Source organism: Neomonachus schauinslandi, chromosome 3 (genome assembly GCF_002201575.2).
Source record: "Neomonachus schauinslandi chromosome 3, ASM220157v2, whole genome shotgun sequence".
In the NCBI taxonomy this organism is placed as follows: Eukaryota; Metazoa; Chordata; class Mammalia; order Carnivora; family Phocidae; genus Neomonachus; species Neomonachus schauinslandi.
Window position 1 is genome coordinate 145,868,747 of NC_058405.1, and position 6,527 is coordinate 145,875,273.

Sequence of the window (6,527 nt, forward strand, 5' to 3'; positions counted from 1 at the left end):
AGCCCAGGACCAGATGGGTTTACTGGTAAATTCTACAAAACACTTAAAGAAGAATTAATGCCAATCCTTCTCAAACTATTTCAAAAAATTAAAGAGGAGGGAATATGTCCAAACTCATTTTACAAGCCCAGCATTACTATGATATCAAAGGTAGATACGAATACTACAAGCAAAGAAAACTATAGGCTAAATTCCCTCATGAATATAGACCCAAAAATTCTCAACAAATTATTAGCAAGCCAAATTCAACAGCACATTAAAAGGATCATACAACATGATCAAGTGGGATCTATCTTTGGGATCAATAATAAGGACTCCTAAAAAAAAAAAAAAAACCATACACACACACAAAACAAAAAACTTGCCAGAACTAATAATTCTATAACTTGTGAAGTACAAAATCAACATGCAAAAATCAGTTGCATTTCTATACAATAATAACAAACTATCAGAAAGAAAAATTAAGAAAACAATCAACTTTAAAAAAAAAGAGAAAACAATCCCATTTACAATAATAACAAAAACAATAAAATGCATAGGAATAAATTTAACCAAGGAAGTGAAAGATCTGCACATTGAAAAATAAATAAATCCACAAATAAATGGAAAGATATTTCATGCTCATGAACTGAAAGAATATTTTTTAAAATGTTCATACTACCCAAAGCGATCTACAGATTAACACAATCTCTCAAAATTTCAATGTCATGCATATGATGGTGGTAAATCCGTTCCTAAATTGGTGATTTTAGGGAATTTACAATCTTAAAGTGTTCTCTGTGTTTTCAGGCACTTGATAAGAATAGCAACGTTCGAATACCATATACAAAATTTACTCCAGTTATATTCTATATTCAAAAGACTACTGCATATTTACGCCAACTAAAGAAAGAAATATAGTAAAGAAAGTCACATCATACAAAGCAATTATTTTTAATACCTACAAAAGTAATTCTACAAATGAGGTTGGAATGAGCCATAGCTGATAAAATGGAAGCCACGGACATAAATCCACAAGGGAGTTAAGCAATACAACAACAATGCTTTTTCTTTCTTTTGACTAAAAAAAAGTATCTTTTTTTTTTGTTAAGCAAGCCCTGTTGCCACCCTCAGCAATAATCCCCGAGACAAGCTGGCACGTGCACGCTGTGATGGCGCAGCAGGGTTTGGGAGCAAAGGCCCTAAGGTCAAACGATCTGGATTTGAAAGCTGACTCCACCAACTGCATTACTCTAGATGAATTACCTGAATTCTCCGTGCCTCAATTTCCACATTTCTCAAAATGGGGATTATCGTAACGCTTTTCTTATGAAGATTAAATGAATTAATTTGTGTACAGTGTGAGAAGGCAATACTCAGTATATAGTTAACCCTCCAAACAGTAGCCATTATTTTTATCAGAAAAGACTACAAACAGGGGCAGACATGAGGTGTGCGGAAAAGGGTAGTAACAACCATCTTACCGTGGAAACTGAAAAGGGCTCGAACACAAAGATGCAATTAAATTCACTCTTCACTGAACTGCTGGCATGTACAGAAAAATGTGGAAGACAAAATGTATAAAATATGTCATCCTTCAAGCAACACAAAGATAAAGCATTTACATAACCATCCAGCCCACATGGAATAATTGTCAGAAATGTAGAAATAAGAGTCAATGAAGTAATTGATTACTCTCATCAGTAAACCTTTATAAGGAAAGACGAATTTGAGGCAGAATTTGAAGAATAAATAGCCCATTCATAAGTAGATGAGAGGGAGGAAAGTCTGGAAAATACAATGACAGGTACACAAATTTGTAGAAAAGGCAGGTATTTTATGTCAATAGTAAATATTCAGACTAGTGGTGACATTAAGGAATATGGCAATATTAGAAATGGCAAATGAGCCCCCCAAATAAAATAAGGAGGTTCAATGAGTTTGTCAGTAATTCTATAACACTATAAAATAATAAGTAATGAACAGAATCCATTTTTTTTTAAAAAAGATTTATGTACTTATTTCAGAGCGAGAAAGAGAGAGAGCATGAGTGGGAGGAGCAGAGGAACAGGGAGTCTCAAGCAGACCCCATGCTGAGTGTGAAGCCCAACTGGGGGCTCGATCCCAGAACCCTAAGATTATGACCTGAGCGGAAACCAAGACACTTAACTGACAGCCACCCAGGCGCCCCCAAAGGAATCTTTTTTTAAATAGTAGCATACTTGCTCATAATCAAGTAAAAATATTTATTATCCTACCCATTTTGCTCTTCCTGCTTTGCAGCAAAATAATACTAATCACTATTATAATAAGATTATACAATTAATAGATAGTTCTCTAAGTAGGATCCATTATGTTTGTATGTGTTTATATTTAGCAAAGCAACAAAATTAAAGGACAAAAATAAGTTGTAGGACTCAAGATGTAATACATGGATGAAGTTTTCTTAGACTTGTTGATTTCTGTCATTTACTGAGAAAGCAAGAGAAGGTAAGGAAACAAAAGATAAATAGTAGGTACAATGAATGAAAATAAATAGGACAATTTTTCATTTTTTTAAAGAACTTCCCCCTCTCCTTTATAAATGCATACTGGAGATAAAACAGAAAACTGCTATTTCTGGCAATACTGTTAAGAAGACAAATCTACATACCTTTAGTTTTCTTTACATGGCAGTTATTGGCAATTACCTTGTTAATTCTCTGACTTTGAAGGTTTCATCATGTAAAATAAGAAAAAGATTTATATGACCATACACAGAAAGGATATGAAAGGATATGAAAAAAAAATGTAATAATTTAAGAGAATATGTACAAATTTCTTTCATCCTCATAGAAAACCCCCATCCTCTCTTGGTGTCTACTTAGGTTTAAGAGATACCAAAAGAAGATAATTATTGAGTTTTATGAGAATTTCTGTTTTTTAGGTTTGCTATAACATCTTTATTCTGCACATACCTAAAATGCTACCCTTTGTATTATGTACTTCCACTAAAAGTGATAAAGAGATAAAGGTGTCCTTTATTTAAGTCTATACTACAGATTTCCAAGTGTTCCTGATAGTCCAACCCCTCTGTACTGGCCCTGATACACTTCTCACCAAGATTCATGGCAGGCCCCAGAATCACTCAGTAGGGATACCACCTAATGCTCTTTTTAAAGTAACTAGGAGCCCAACAGAGACCTAATATAAAGAAAGATCCTGCTCCCAGAGTTGCCTATTCTGTCACCCCTCCATTGTCTGTGGCTCCACTCCAACAGGACCACCATTCCTCCACATCAAAACACCTTGAGCCTCACCTCCGATAACTGCCTTAAAAATCAGTTCCAAGAAAAAGATCCAATTGGCGTTGATTAACTACTTTCCAGTAGATGATCAGCAAGGCTAATCCTGATCTTGTTTATATTAGATACAACCAGAATGCAAATCTCTCCTATCTAAGGATGTATACACACCTTACTCTACATCTCATCAGGCTTTGTTTGACACACCTGACTATGCCTTTCTTGAATCATCTTTTGTTTTTGCAGACACCATCCTCTCCAGACCCCCTTACCTCACTAATTACTCTTTAGAATCTGGAGTGGCTCAGCCCTCAGTTCTTGACATTCTCCTTTGCTCTCTCTAGTCACTCACTAGGTAATCTCAATCAATTTCACAATTTTATGGACCATATCATTAATAAACTGATGAATATCAAACTTGTATGTTCTGAACTTTACTCTTAGTTCAAGAGAGTTCATGTAGCTAACTCTCTAGACAACATCAGCACTTGGATGCCTAAGAATAAAACCATACTTAACATATCAAAAAAGTCCTGTATCTTCCTCAATCTCCCTCATCTCAGTAAAAGACACCACCATTCTTTCAGTTGTGTAAGGCAATAAACAACATCATTTTGCATTTTTCTCCTGCTCACACACCTGTATCTTTTTCATGATCAAGTCAGGTCAGCTCTATCTTCAAAATGTAAGCTGGATCTAACCTATACTTATCGCCTCCATGACTACAACCCTAATTCAAGCCACCAACATCTCTTGCAAGGACCACTGAACCAGTTTTTGACGTGGCCTCTTGTTTTACTGTCCACTCAACCCTTTGTGTCTGTCCCTATAGATTCTTACAATGCTAACATATCTATTCTCTGACTTACCTGTTGATCCCTTTACTCAGATTTGAAAAGTAAACAAACTTTTAAAAAAATTTTTAGGGGGAGTGTGTAGTGTCAGGAAGGAAACAAATCTTGCTTAATTTTACCACCTAATAGCTACCATTCCTTTTCCGTCCTCCTTTTCACTAGGCAATGTATCAAATGAAAAATTAACCATCTAGATGATGGTTTACTTCTCATGCATCATCAGTGCCCTCTTAGTCATGAAATATAATGTCCCTTTCTCAGTTTTCATTCTCCTTGTTCTCCCTATACTACTATTTTAAATGTGTTTCTTTTTCAATTTTCGTTCTCTTTTTCTTTCTCTCCTCTCTAATTTTGAGAATCATCATGCAGGTTCTTAATCTACTTCACTGATTATTTCTTTCCTCACTGCATACTTCTCCTTTTCTCAAAAAGAGTTATTAAAAATTACTCTACTTCCTTTACACATTAGACTTAATTCACACCTATGATTTCAACTGTCCCCATTTTTTTTATGTGATTAAGGAGGCCTGGAATTTGGAAAAGATCTCAGGATTAGGAATATGCACATATATCCCAATTTTCTATCTTTCAATCTATTAGCATCATTTTTATGTAACCATATTTGTTCAGATATAATAGGTTACCAAAAAAGTATATAAATCATTTTCCATAGCCAGACACCTATTCTAATCATTCTGCTCCTGCTTTCTATCTCTGGAACTGTTGCTATTAACTCAGGCTCCAGTTGTCTCTAATGATTACCTTTCTCTAATGTCCCATATCCAATCAGTGACTTTTCCATTTCAATGCCTCTTACAGCTTCCCATTTCTTTCCATTGATGCTTAGGCCCTTATCATTTCTCAACTGGATTACTTCGCTAGAATTATAATTGGTCTCTAGGTTTCGGACTCTTCTCTCCACTCTCCATCTTGCTTCCTATTGATAGATTAATCTTCCTAAAAGACCTACAACACATTTTCCACATGTGATTTCACTGTTCAAAAATCTTCAGTGAGCGAGAACACAGAAAAATGAAAATAGATCGCTTGCTTGGGAGAGGGACTCAGGAACAAGTTATTATTTTTCTTTTCTTTTTTAAATTCAACATTATTTTTATAAGGTTGTTTTGTATGATTAGTGTAATAAAATTAATTACCTAGAATTTAAAACTCAAGTGACCTCTACAATATGTTTCCAACATCCTTTTTGCACTTCCTATTAAACTGCTCCATGAAATAAAACGTCTACTCTCTCTATACACCCTGCATTTTCAAGCTATGAAAATTACATCCCTGAATTATTTTACAGTTAAATTCCACCACTGAAATTTCTTAATTATGGAAATAATTCCCTTTTATTCAGAACAAACTTAATTTCTTATAAGATCTAATCATTTGACCCTCAGCATTTAAGCTTTTTATTGGTATTTATGTTCTCATTTTTATTTGTATTTTTCCCCAAATTGAAAGAAAAACATATCCTTAAGAACAAGAACTGTTCCTCTCCTTTGAAATGGAGACCATAGAAACTTGAAAACACATAGTAACTTAAAAATATTTAATAAATATTTATTATTCCATTAAGTAAATGATCAAATGTTTTGAAGGCAACAAGGTATTTTCTCATGGAGTAACTTTGCTTTTGTTTTAAAATTAAAACCATAAGCAGAGAAGTGTTGTGTTTGGAAACTCTTCCCAAAAAGCCAGCATTATCCCAATTGTTCAATCTAGTATGAAGAGACTGAGAATAAATAGGACATATCCAGTACAGCAACTTACTGATTCAGTATAAATGAGATGCTCTTCTCTCATCCAACTGAATTAGAAGGTTCCCCTCAGCACCCAGCTCTCCAACTTTACCTAAAGGTGCAAGGAATACGAGCAACACTCTGACTGTCCCTTTTTTTGGGTTTGTCTTCATGTGCACCACTCAGAGACTAACATTCACTTGAATTGCTATCATTGTAGAGCGTGGATGGGAGAAATTCACTGGAGCCATCATTAATGCTTTTTTAATGAAATATTAAATTGCTGTGGCACAGAGTGTATGGAATGCGACAGCTTAACAGCAGCCTAAGGGGGGAAAAACTTGTAAACACATAAATATTTAGGACATCATTTCTCTTTTCCCTTCTTTTCCAATGAGACAACTAAGCTGGATCAAAGAAAGCAAATGAATATATCTACTTTCTTGGACAGATTAACTGATATTTTTACTACACATTTAATCCATGTTTCACTGCAGTAAGCAATTCAGGCGAAGATCTGATTACTCTATTTATCATTTGATACTCTTTACAAAAGCTGAAAATTACACTCATTCTAAATCTTATGTTAGCTGGCAGTAAACACAGCTCAGAGCTGGCCAAGGGGCTGCTTATAAGATGCTGGTAAATTACCAGAGGATGCA

At 34.7% G+C, this 6,527-nt stretch overlaps 1 long non-coding RNA gene across 1 annotated transcript; it reads right to left on the reverse strand.

Annotated features, from left to right (window-relative positions):
• Positions 1-1,501: 1,501 nt before the first annotated feature.
• On the reverse strand, positions 1,502-5,920 carry LOC110592048. The gene is made up of 3 exons (XR_002481074.1): positions 5,897-5,920; positions 2,633-2,685; positions 1,502-1,524 (listed from the first exon to the last, which is right to left on the reverse strand). It is a non-coding gene; the product is annotated as an uncharacterized LOC110592048 (long non-coding RNA).
• Positions 5,921-6,527: the final 607 nt, after the last annotated feature.